Source organism: Trichechus manatus, unplaced genomic scaffold, assembly GCF_000243295.1.
Source record: "Trichechus manatus latirostris isolate Lorelei unplaced genomic scaffold, TriManLat1.0 scaffold00120, whole genome shotgun sequence".
Classification (NCBI taxonomy): Eukaryota; Metazoa; Chordata; class Mammalia; order Sirenia; family Trichechidae; genus Trichechus; species Trichechus manatus.
In genome coordinates this window covers 6,934,009-6,944,598 of record NW_004444056.1, presented here as the reverse complement: position 1 = coordinate 6,944,598, position 10,590 = coordinate 6,934,009, and the positions used below count along the sequence as shown (strand labels likewise).

General features: G+C 45.8%; 1 long non-coding RNA gene across 1 annotated transcript; it reads right to left on the bottom strand.

Annotated features, from left to right (window-relative positions):
* Window positions 1-1,854: 1,854 nt before the first annotated feature.
* LOC111822013 (uncharacterized) lies at window positions 1,855-6,410 on the bottom strand. The gene is made up of 3 exons (XR_002825308.1): window positions 6,129-6,410; window positions 5,179-5,486; window positions 1,855-2,941 (listed from the first exon to the last, which is right to left on the bottom strand). It is a non-coding gene; the product is annotated as an uncharacterized LOC111822013 (long non-coding RNA).
* Between the last annotated feature and the right edge of the window lie 4,180 nt (window positions 6,411-10,590).

Below are 10,590 nucleotides of genomic sequence, written 5' to 3'. Positions count from 1 at the left end.
TAAATCTTTTTTTTTTAACTTTACAAGTTGCATCTACCCAACTTCCCTTTTACTTTTCAAGCTTGGAAAAAAAAACAAAAAAGGGCTGGGTAGCAACTGGTCTTTGTATTCTCCACCTCTCTGTAATTCCCAGATGCCCTGGTATCTGAGTGAGATGCACGGGTAGATCCATAGGGGAAGGGACAACCTAGTAGAACTTCTATCTATATTTATGTTTTCTCTTACAAACACGAGAAGAATAATGAAAAAGGGTCTATTCATGATGTGTGCAATCGAAACAAATTTGGAGACTGTGGTGGAGTACCTCATTTTCCTCCCCCGTCCAACAGTGCTTCCTTCAAATTGGTAACTCTGTCCCCTTTACCTTTTTGTTGCTTATGGTTTTTTTCAGGTTTAATGGCACTTTCCCATGAGGCGTTAGTGGTTCGGTGGTAGAATTCTCGCCCTCCAGCTGGAGACGCGAGTTCAGTTCATGGCCAATGCACCTCATGTGCAGCCACCAGTTTCTCAGCGGGGGCTTGAGTGTTGCTCTGATGCTGCTCTAATTTCAGCAGAGCTTCCAGAATAAGACTGCTAGGAAGACCTGGAGATATACTTCTGAAAATCAGCCAGTGAAAACCCAGTGGATCACAGTGGTCTGATCCACCACCAGTCATGGGGATGGGGCAGAAGTGGTCAGCGTTTCATTATGTTGTACACAGAGTCGCCATGAATCAGAGGCAGATGTGGCTATGACAACACATCCATTCAAACTCACACTCCTTGTTTGTCCGAAGTCTGGACATGACCAGTGATGTGTGCCCCTCGAAGCTGAACAGAGCCCTGACTCCAGTTATTCAGCTTGGGTTTCCAATACTCCAAGCTGTACTGTGCGTCCCTTACTGTTCCTGTTTTATTGGGCTATTGTGACGATTAAGTGTGAAGTGCTCGCCATAAGGTCAAATCAGCCCCTCATGACCATTGTCGTTATCAATATCATTTTATGGAGAAAATGTGTTTTCAAATGTATGCTACACTAGACCCTAGGTAGATATGTGCGTATCTATTTATCAGTCTATGTATCTGCTGGACTATGTATTTGCCTGGATATTCTGCTCATGTGAGAGGCTCATTTTATCTGCTCCACAGGGCATTTCTAGCTGTTCCTTGGAAAACAGGTCATAGAATTGACCTCCCTGTATCCCATGGGAATACTCTCTGTGAGCAGGTCCCTCACTGCCCTATAACCTACAAGAAAGAGTTTTCTGAGCTTCTCTCTCTCATTCCAGTTTCTGCATTGGTAGGTAGCTTTCCAATGATGTGAGCACACACTCAGGACCCCAAGGAAGGAGTGTGTAGCTCTTCATCCAAAGTTGCCATTTGATAACCCCACCATATAAATGGCACTCCAGTGAGCAGTTCTGTGCCCTCGTCAGGATGTGCAGCCGACTGAGTACATCCCATGGCAGACTTATGCACCTCCAGGGCCTGCAGAAAGTCCCAGGAAGGCTTCCTCTCCTTCCCACACCAGACCCTTTCCCCACTGCCTCTCTCCAAATACTCCTTTTGACGTGACTTTCCTGGGCACAGCCTTTCCTCCCTAAGAAAATAACATGTCCCAAAAGCTGTCATGGGAAGGTACAAAAGGGATGGAAAGGGAATTCTCCACTCCTAGTAACAATTCACACCCTCTACCTGCAACTGGGCCCCTACTGGCACAGTGGTTCACCATTTGGCTGCTAACCAACAGGCCAGCAGTTGGAATCTACCAGTTGCTCCTTGGAAATCCAATGGGGCAGTCCTACTCTGTCCTATAGGGTCACTATGAGTTGGAATCGATTTAACGGCAATGGGTTTGTTTTTTTACCTGCAACTACAAGTTATTGTCCAATCGACTCTGACTTATGGTCACCCTAAGCGTGTCCGAGTAGAATTGTGCTTCATAAGGTTTTCAATGGTTGATTTTTTAGAAAGTCATCAGGTTTTTCTTCCAGGATGCCTCTGGATGGACTCGAACCTTCAACCTTTCAGTTAATAGCCAAGTCCTACCTTCAACTACCAAAAAGAAAAAGGAAATAGATATATCTAATAGTTATACCTGATCATTAGTTTTCAACCCAAAACTCATACCAGATCTACACCCCAGATATTCATTGCCTTCCCGCTAGCATAGCTTTAACCTCCCAACTCAGGGCCCACCTTCTAGATCCTTAAGGGTACCATACCCAGTCACATCTTCCTGTATTGTAGGTTTATCCCCTGGACGCCGGGAACCTGGGCATGTGAGAGAACACGAGTGAGATGGAAAGAGCCCAAGCACACCAGGCTGCGTCACAGAGTCAGTGTTGTGTATCCACTGCCAGCTGTATTCCCTATACTTCATTTCTTTGTCTTCCCCCAACTTTCTCTATTCACTGAGTCCTCACTTTTCTAAGTTCTCCATTCATCTCCAAAGCATAGCTCTTAATCTTTCACTCCCTGTGACGCTCCGAATCTTCTCTCCCAAATTTGTTCCATCTTGACCACAATCATCCTCATATCTTTTTTTTTTTCAGTTTTCTAGTTTTCCTTCCATATTTATTTGTAACCCAACCACGTTTCTCATTACTTACTCATCCCCACAGCTTTTCAATGTAGCATCTATCTCCATTAATTTGAGGTCACCATCTTGTACTACTATCCATTGTAAACCACTATTTTTTCTGCCATTTTGACTACAAATTTTGAAACTGACCAAAGAAACAGGTTCAACTCCATTTGAAGATAGCCCAGCATACGTCCTTGACTATTTTTCTACAGTGGCGTTTCGTGTGCAGAGCTGGCTGGTTAGCTCCCCCAGTCCTCCATGTTTGAATGATCAGTATGGCAGCGCTGATAAATAAACCTTCTGGAATTAAAATTAATTATTCTTCTGTCAGTATTTTGCCATAGATGTTATGTCTTGGTCTTTCCTCTTTGGAATCTAGAAAAGAAATAACTATCAGTCTATTTTTGACAAAAATTGCATTTTACTCCTGAACTCAAAAAGCCCCAATGACATCCATCTGACCTAAGGATAAAGTCCAAACTCCCTGGGCTGTTCAGGTCCTTCATGTAAATGGGACCGACTACTCCCCAATGTGACACACAATGAAGTTTCAATAAATAACTTTTTTTTTTTAATTTGTATTTTTGTTCAATTCTTTCCTAAGTACATCTTGTCACCTTAACCAGTATAAAAAGCCTTGTGCCCAGGGCCGTGTCCTGCATTTATGGACATTTATGGAGTATCCTGCACAAAGTTGAGGACGCAGTGAAATTTCAAGGTACTAGGTTTATAAATATTTGAGGAGCCTGATTTGACTTCAGAGGATGGGCCAAAATGAGTCCTGAAACAACCATAAAGAACCAGCCCTTGGCAGTCTTCTCCCATAATGTTTTATATGACTGACAGAACCACAAGACCTAAGTGACAGTCACAACCTAGAAGAACCATCTGAGGTACAGAAGTGCCTTAACTGGACAGGAAGGAAGCCACATCAGTCAAGCTATCGCTGAGGCAAGAGAAGGGTCAAAACCAAAGCACCAAGAAAAGTATGTACAGCAACCACAGTTTAAGATCAATTCCTCCTCAGTTATTTGCACTTAGTTTAGGGACAAATTCTGACCTGCAGAGTGACAGGAAGCTTCTGGAGGCCTTTGAATTCTCAACAAAAGTTGGAGTGTAAATTTGGTGTACACGGTCCTCTTAAACTCCTGGGATCTCAATTTTATCCGTTCCTCAGTATAGATAAATTACTTTCTGCTTTCCTTGATATAGATAAAGTATCTAATTTTCTCAGAAGTGGGGGGCAGTGCAGTGTTTCTTAGCCTTCTCACAAACGTTGCCTCTGTCCGGATTACTTGACACATATTTTGTGTGGCCTTCAATGACTAATCTTGTAGAGGCCTTTAGTCCCCTACTGTTGTCGTGAAAAGTTTCTAACCTTCTGAAGCACTGAAAGCAATTTGCTGCTCTAGTATTTTGAAGAAGCTTTAAAAAATCATGGTAGGATGAGAGGGTAGATAAGGAAAGAAAGCAGGAGAGAGGAAAGGAGGAAATAGAGAAGGAGAGAGGAAAGGAGAGGAAATCAGATAAGCTGATAATGCTTGATCTTGGTTGATCTTGGTTCATTACCCCATCCTGGCCTTCCTGCAGTCAGCAGTATTTCCCTCCTGTGATCAGCACAATAGAGTCAACCTTAAACTCAGTTCTTGGAGTTTCTGTTTTCAGGACTCATTAGTGGTTTGAATTCACAAATTATGTGGTTTGACACCTAGCTACAGAGGTCAATATTTACAGTGTGCTAACAATGCTGCTCACTAATGGAATTTCTTCCAGCCAAATCTCAAATCTTAGATAAATTTCCATTTCAATTTTAGTGCATCCTATAAGTTCATTTTACTTGGATCCACAATCAACACCCTTGGAAGCAGCAGTCAAGAAATCAAAAGACCCATTGCATTGGGCAAATCTGCTGCTCAAGACCTGTTTAAAATGTTGAAAAGCAAAGATGTCACCTTGAAGACTAAGGTGCACCTAACCAAAGCCTGGTGTTTTCAATTGCCTTATACACATGCAAAAGCTGGACTATGAATAAGGAAGCCTAAAGAAGAATTGATGCCTTTGAATTGTAGTGTTGGCGAAGAATATTGACTATACCATGGACTGTCAGAAGAACCAACAAATCTGTCTTGGAAGAAGTACAACCAGGCATGTTATCAGGAGGGATCAGTCCCTGGAGAAGGACATATGTTTGGTAAAGTAGAGGGTCATTGAAAAAGAGGAGGACCCTCAACAAGATGGATTCACACAGTGGCGGCAATGATGGGCTGAAGCCTAACAACGATTGTGAGGATGGCACAGGACCAGGCAGTGTTTCGTTCTGTTGAACATAGGTGTTATGAGTCAGAACCAACTTGATAGCACCTAACAACAACAACATAAGTTCAAGGGATAAATACAATGAAAAGGGTATTTACTAGTCTCCCAAAGAAAAAAAAAAAAATTAGGTGGAGCCTTACTTGAAAGCAATGTCACAATGTGGAGCATTAAAAATGTTTGCACGTGTTAACCCTGTAATTCCCTCCCTAGGAGTATATCTTAGGGAAATCACCAAAAGTACCAAGATTTACGCAAACAAACAGAATCTTTTGCTGGTTGAGTCGTAAAATCCTCACCCTCCACGCAGACCAAGAGTTGATTCCCGGTCAGTGCACCTCACGTGCAGCCAGTGTCTGTCGAGGGAGGTTTGTGTGTCGTTAGGATGCTGAACAGGTTTCAGTGGAGCTTCCAGACTTACGTGCACTGGGAAGAAAGATCTGATCTACTTCCGAAAATCAGATAATGAAAACCTGACGGATCACAGCAGTTCAATCCACCACCAATTGTGGGGGTGCTGCAGGACCAGGCAGCATTTTGTTCCATTGTGCGTGGGGTCATCATGAGTTGGTGGCCAATGTGACGGTAGCTAACAGCAACATCATACCTGTTTGGAAACAGGGTTTTTTTTTTTGTTGTGTTAATTAAATCATACCCAGGTGGGGTAGGTTTAAAATCTAATCACTTCAGAGTTACAAAAAGAGCAGAATGGACACAGCCACACACACTCAGGAAGACAGATGAGAATCGTCTGTAAACCATGGACTGTTAAGGAACCAAGGAACGCCTGGGGCTACCGACAAGGAAGGAGTTGACAAGGCTGACACCCTGATTTGGACTTTCAGCCTCCAGAGCTGTGAAAAAATAAATTCCTGTGCTTTAAAGCCACCCACTTGTGGTACTTGTGTTACAGCAGCACTGGGTAACTAAGACATTAACATTTACAATTTTTACTTTAGTGAAAAACAAGTTATTTGTACTATGTCCATAAATTATTCCTAACAATTGGAACTAAAGGTCACTATCTATAAAATACTGTTTGATTCAGATGTCTTGAGATTGGACTTCTTTCTGTACAGAGCAGTCACACACACTGCAGGCCATTTGGGGGACAGTATTCCTAGCATTAAGGTCTCATCATTTCTCCTTTCTTACTGTTCTTTGTGGTTAAAATTCGTGTCACTTATTGTTTCATATTTGCACCACAACTTGCTTGTAGAGCTTATTGTTTCACTTTGTTTTTTGTTACCTGGTTTTTTTACTTGTTTGTTGTTGTCCTTATGTCTTCAGCCTTGACTATATTCACAAAATGTTCCCACACTCCCACTCATCGTTTCTATTCTACTGAGTCTTCTTTCCTCCCTGGACATCTCTTTCCCAGAGCCTTCTCATTCAAGGATCCTTCCGAGTTTTAGGTAGAAGACACTGCCTGTTATAGGGGAAAGGCAGCTCCATGTAGCGGGCAGCGTAGGCCAGAGGAAAGTCCCCCACTGCCCTGTGCAGGCAGGGTGGATGGCCATGCCCAGTTTACTCATGAAGGTCGGTGACCCTGGGAGTCCAGCATTGCCAAGATCACATGGCTTTCCCAAAGCCAGAGCAGAGAGGTGAACCCCAGTTTACTTCTCAATGCTCTGCTCCTTCCATTACCACCTCACCTGCAGCTCAGAACGACTCCTGCCAGGTCTAAGGGAAGGGGAAAATCTGGCTGGTTCTGGTCGCTCTGCGTATCTGTGCTCAGAACCATGAGGGCACAGGCTACCTTGTAACCTGGAACAAATTACAGACCAGAGAAACAGGCTGCCTGTGCTCCTCCCAGGGTCCTAAGGAAAGGCTCGGTGGGGTCGGAACCCATTCTCCCTGCTGCCCCTTGCCGACGCTGAAGCCAGGAAACCAAATGCCCTGAAGAAGGGAAGGGACCTGGGGATCTTTGCACTAGTGTGCTCATTTTATAAATGGGTACATTCTTGGGGGAGTCCCTGGGTGACACAAATGGATAAGTGCTCAGCTACTAACCAAACGTTTGGAGGTTCAAGTTCGCTCAGAGGCACCTCAGAAGAAAGACCTGGTGATCTACTTCCAAAACATCAGCCATTGAAAACCCTATGCAACACAGTTCTACTCTGACACACGTGGGATCTCCATGAGTTGGAATCGACTTGGCGAACTAAATGGATCCACATTCCCAAGGCTGCCGCATGGGCTCCTTTGGAAGCCCTGGCTCTCAGCCTCCCATTGGCTGCTCGATGCCTTTCTCAGCTAGCACCATGCGAAGCGTGGCCGGATGAGGTCGGGGATCAGTCATAAGCACCACTCCACCTCTTGGGATGTCTCTGCACCCAATGAAAGAGGAGGGCAAGCAGGTGACCTCTTGGGCTCCCCAGCTCTGACACCCTGTGCTCAGTCCCAGAGGGCTCTGGCAGAGTGGTTGGCATGTGGGATTTTATTAAGGCTTGCCTGGATCCACAGCCCTGGAGAAGGGGCAGAACTGGGCAGGGGATTCAGGCTCCACACAGCCTTGGCTGGCACCTCAGAGTCATCCCCTGCTGGACCTCAGAGATCCATCTTACACCCGTCTCTATCATCACCAGATATGGGCCACCCAGGGAGTGACGTGATCTTGTACGAGGTGGCTCCTGCAGCTGAGGCGATCCTGGGGAAGCAGACGGATAACCCCACTCCCTCTGGCTGAGGTAATGAATCCTTCTAGAAGAGGGACCTGGGGGAAAACTGTGCCCACCACAGCTTCTAGTAACATACAGGTCATCATCATAATTACCTTAGCCATCATTTGTCCAATAGCGTCCAGGCACCCTACATCTGTTAGCTCATTCACCAACTGAGACAGGAAGGTGCAACGAATTGAGTGACGTGCCAAGATGTGATGGCCCAGGGGAGAGATGTGCCCCAGCAACGTCGTGGACACAAAGGAGAAGGAGCTGCAGTGACTTCTCTAGAGGCATGTCTGGTACGTGGGTTCAGAAATGCGGTTGGAACATTACTGACCAGACCTGGATGGACACCAGTCAGGGGTGCAGGCAGCTGTGCCTGGTGCTCCCAAAGGCAGCGAGGTGGAGGATGGAGCACACGTGAACAGAAAACCTCTGTATGTAGGCACCAGCATCACCTTGGCGTGTGGCCCTCGGAGACGGCATGCATCGGGGTTCCAAACGTGAATGGCTCAACGCAGAGTACAAGCAAGACCCCAGAAAAGATCCTGTGCTTTCTACACCTCCGGTAAACTCCAACCAACTGTTGGCCCATTCCTTTAATGGAAAGAGACAGGAACAGCAGAGAGAGCTTGCCGGCTCCCTGGGCTGAGAAGCAGCAGGAAAGGTGCAGCTGGACATGGGTGTGACAAGGCACTTTTGTCAGAATGTCCATCTGGTGTGTTTTTTTGTCCCGTTTTGTAAAAGTCTGCATCTAGCGGGCAGCTATGTGTGAATTAATGGAACACCATGGAATTAAAAGCTAGGAGGAAGGACCATTTTCATTGTGGTGCACTGGTTAAGAGCTACGGCTGCGAACCAAAAGGTCTGCAGTTCGAATCCACCAGCCACTCCTTGGAAACCCAACGGGGCAGTTTTGCTCTGTCCTGTAGGGTCACTGTGAGTCAGAATTGACTTGATGGCAACAGGTTTGGTTTGGTTTTCACCAGAAAAAAATAATGTTCTTGTGGCTGATGTGAATCTCAGGATCACAGAATTTCACACAGCCTTCTTTTCTCTACAAATCCAGAGCTAAATCTGTCACACCACATAGGTGGGAAATTCCACCTCAGGAATCCCTGGCACTCCCCCACCTGCCCCACCCCCTCCCTGTCCTGGTGTTTGACCAAGTTCCTGGGTTTTGTGAGGGGCCAGACCATCGAGAACATCTTCATAGCCCACGAAGAACCCCTGTCCCAGCCTCGTCTCCAGGCCCAATGCTCTGCCCCCATGGGCTTCACCCCTCAGAGGTGGCTGGAGGCTGAGGGTGGGGCATGCAGACACCTATGCCCACCACACCCATGCACCACTGAAGAACAGACACAGAGCCTGCTCAGCCAGCCAGCCTCCAGGAGAAACCTCATGTCCCACACCCACTTCCTCTCTGCAGATAGAGCAGGAGAAGGGGAAGTCAGGAGTGAAACGTCTCAGTAAAACCTCCTACCTCACTCACAGCCAAGGCAGAGCTGTGTTTCATTCCATGGTGATCATCCCAGTAAGATGACAAGGGATACCCAAGTACTTCAGAGTTCCCGTCCTTGGAAGTCAGGTCAGGGAAAGAAAGATTTATGCTTGGTACAAGGGAATGAAGCATGAAAATATTACCAGAGTGTGTGTGAGAATGAATGCATCAACCCTGTGGTCAATGGGACCGCAAGGACATCACTCAGTGGAGGCAACAGGAGGACTGGTCAACTCCTCTGGGAGGACAGTGGCCGGATGATCTCCTGGGGCTGTGAGTCAGGAGCCCTCAGAGGAGCCTCAGCTTGGGGCTCAGTTCATGCACAGGAATTAATGAAGTCATCCACTCAAAATCGTCTCTTGCACACCAAGATAGTACAGCTTGTCCAGATATTACACCTCAGCCAAGATGCCCAAGGCAGAAGCCAGCACTGACCAACCCTCAGATCAAGCCCCAGGCTCTGCCTGAACCACAGCTCCGGATGGAACTTTCACAGGAGTCAAAGCACGTGGGTCTGGCCTCCATCAACAGCACGCAAAAGCTGCCCTGGCCTTCGTCAGACACCACCCAGTCCTGCCAAGGTGAATTCTACAGGTTTCTTGAGCTCCGTCCAGCTCCCAGCAGACATGCTGTCACCAGAGGACCAAGCATGGGTCCAAAACCTGTACTACACAATGACACTAAAAATGACCATGTGAGACTGATGTTTCTCCTTTAAAAAACAAATACTGTTGACAACATTGTATGCTATGTTTTTCCACATCCTTATGTTCAAATGGGGTCACTATGAGTCGAAAATCGACTTGACATCACGTAACAACAAAAACAATGTTCAAATACTTAATTTTCCTGGAAGTAAGAGCCAGGGAAATAACTTGTCTCCCCTGAAGGACTGCTGGGGTTCTTTTTTAAATTAAGAGCTGACAGCTTTTAATTTAAAAAAAAAAAGACCTTTGCTGCTGAGAAATCAGAATTAAATGCTAACTCAATCCTGGTATCTACTTTATCTCAGGTTCCTGGTCTATTTATTTCTCTTCCCCACCTTTCTGCAGAAGTTTGCCAATGTCTTTGATTTTATTTTAACTTGTTGTGTGAGTATTCCAAGGTACCTGCAATCCTTTATGAAAGCAAGGGAGAAATTATAAGTAAGTAAGCAAAGAGTCACTTTGTAAATAAGCAAACACAGGGCGTAATGTTTGCGCCCATAATCCCGAAGAGGCCGTCTGGAAAACCGAGAGCCGGAAGTGGCAGGAGAACTAGTGAACCATCTATTACAAGTTTCCATTGTCCGTCCAGGAAAGCATTTGGTTTCACTGGTTCTGAAACAGGAAAGGTAATAGTAAGGAACACTGGGTGTTTCAATTATCTATGACTGTGTAACAAATCACCCCAAAACTTAGTGACTTCAAACAACCACAATCATTGTATTATCTCTCATGGTTTCAAGGGGGGCTCGGTGGGGCGGTTCTGGCTTAGGGTCCTCTGCAGTTGTAGTCAGATGGTGGCTGGAGCTGCGGGGGCCTGGCCAGGCATCTCTTCATGTA